Below are 2,595 nucleotides of genomic sequence, written 5' to 3'. Positions count from 1 at the left end.
AGCGGAATGCGATGTTGCGAATTTCTCAGGTGCCCTCTTTTCATATATATAGATGCCTGTGCTCACTTTCTTCGGACTTTCGGATGCCTGCTGTATGGTGTAAAACAACAGATAGCAACAGATAGATATTGGCCTATAGCCAACATAAATCAAGAGCGGCGTTTCGATCAGATGTGCTGCTTGCCACAGGGTGCTGCCACATGCTGGCACTGCTGTCCATAATCTGCTAACATTACATAGTCACACTCGTGCATGGGAACTGCAACAGGAAAAAGCAGTCGTGCTTCATCAAACATGCTCTAGGTCATGATGTGTGCTGACATAGCGTATTTCCTCAGTGCCATTCCTCCCTATAGCTTCCAGCACACCTTGTCGGGATGGCCGAGAGAAAAGAGAAAGCGCTTAAAGTGCACAACAAACCCTTGTAATTCCGCTCGCTTTGAAATTTTTGTGGCAGTGGATTTGCGAGGCAATAAACTTCGACCCTGAGGTCATTCAATTATTACTTGGAAAAGCGGTTCATCCCCCCTTTAAAGGATTTCATCCAGTATGGATTATGACACAGTAGTGCCTCATCATTAAAGGCAAAGCACTATGTGGGGGAGGCAGCTAGGGCTAGCTTGGGTCGTGAAAGCAAGAAACCGCAGCACCCAGACACCGAGGCTTTCAACTCCGCACCATTTCAAAAAATTATTGCATTAGCATGCTCATTTCACACTAGGACACAATTGTACTCTAAATATGAAGTTTAGTGTCCTGGGATGTTTACTGGCCCTATAAGCTAAAAATTTAAAAGTTATGTTGGTATTGCTGTGTGATGAGAAGTTTTGTTTGCATTGTTGTTTTAAGTTGTGTTTGTACTGCTGTGTGATGAGAAGTTTTGTTTGTATTGTTGTTTTAAGTTGTGTTTGTACTGCTCTGTGATAAGTTTTGTATACCTAGTGTCTTAAAATTCCTAAGATACCTGAATGTCAGAATAAACTGTTTTACTATGTGGCACCTGCAACCCCATTTGTACATAGAATAAGAGATGTTCATCTAGCCTGAAACCTGCTTTGCAAAGCTCAGTGTGTTCATTATGCTTAACACCACCATGAAGCATTATACATCATTATTCTACGCATTCAAAAGCTACCAGTGGCACTCATTGAGTGATGGTAATATGTCATACGATGGTCGCCAAGTGTTCAATAGAAAACACTGATACACCAATATGCATGCAGAAATGACCAATCATATATATGTGACCAGTGTGTTTAAAAAAAAGAGTAACTGTTAAAATGACACTACTGCATTTTATGAAGATCCCATAAACCAACAAAAGACTAAAAACCTATAGACTAATATACACCATAGAAATGGCCAATCAGACTGATTGAAAAACTTAGCACTGGTAAGACCCTGTATCAGTCTGATACAAAGACTGGTAACACTGACAAGAAACTGTATCAGACTGATACGGATGTCTATCAGAACTGATAGGACTTTGTATCAGTCTTATACAAGACTGGTACAACTGATAGGAAACTGTATCAGACTGATACAGACCTCTATCAGAATTTTTGCTAGGGTGGCCACCCCTACAAGGCACTGCGCCGTGTCGCCTGAAGGCAGACAGAAATTAGGTGCCTTTTTTCCTTTCCTCAATAGGAGGAGGAAACAACTTTATTGAGTAGTAGGGAAAGGGGAAAGGGAGCCAGGACATGGGTGGAGGGATGACAGCGCTGTCGTCGTGTACGTATTGCGGCCTAGCTCAGGCGGGACAGGACCACATTCTATGGGGATGCGACCGCCACCCGCCCCCTAAAGAGCTCAATAATCACAAAAGAAGAAATGTGAACAAGGTTCGCCATCTAGCGAGTGAAATTCGAAGCAGCAAAACGCCCTCCGAGACCCGAACGTGGCCAAGGTTAATGTGGCGGCAAACTTGAATTCACACTGTCGTAAGCTTCAGTTTCAGAGAGATTGTGCGCCCGTGGAACGGCCCATTTGGGAATACGTGAAAGTGAACCAGCTTGTCACAGTCACGTTCGTTGAAACAAAGAGACAGCCACTTTTTTTCGAGGCGTGCTGAGTCAGGTATGGGGTTTCTGTGAGGCCAATGGTTATTTTTAAGCTGAAGATAACCTTTATCTTTTCGTCCACTTTGCTGTCTTCACATTTATATCCTAATTACTACAAATAACATCCTCTATAATTTCCTTGGTATTATTGTCTGTTAGTTCTCACTAATATCCTTTCGTGGGGTATCTCTTCTTGCTCTCGGTACTGCACCACAGTCACAGAGAGAAAGAAAAACGAATATATTTATCTTTATTTTTTTTAATACAGCGTGATTCATCACCTTAAAGACATAAAGACAAGACGAAAAGCACGAATGCCCTTGCGTAATTTGTAAGCGCTCGGATAATCAGCTGTGCGCACAACGTAAAACGAAATATTCGCGATCTTGCTCCTATCATGCCAAAATTCGCTAGCTATGGTTTGCATTCGGCGTTGCATGCGTTACCGAAAAAAAAAAGTTACTAAATACGTTACTCGTTACTCTAGAGGAAAAGAAACGCCGTTACCGCCCTACGTTACCAATAAAAAAAA

This window comes from Rhipicephalus sanguineus, chromosome 9, assembly GCF_013339695.2.
Source record: "Rhipicephalus sanguineus isolate Rsan-2018 chromosome 9, BIME_Rsan_1.4, whole genome shotgun sequence".
Lineage (NCBI taxonomy): Eukaryota > Metazoa > Arthropoda > Arachnida > Ixodida > Ixodidae > Rhipicephalus > Rhipicephalus sanguineus.
This window is presented reverse-complemented; position numbering follows the sequence as displayed.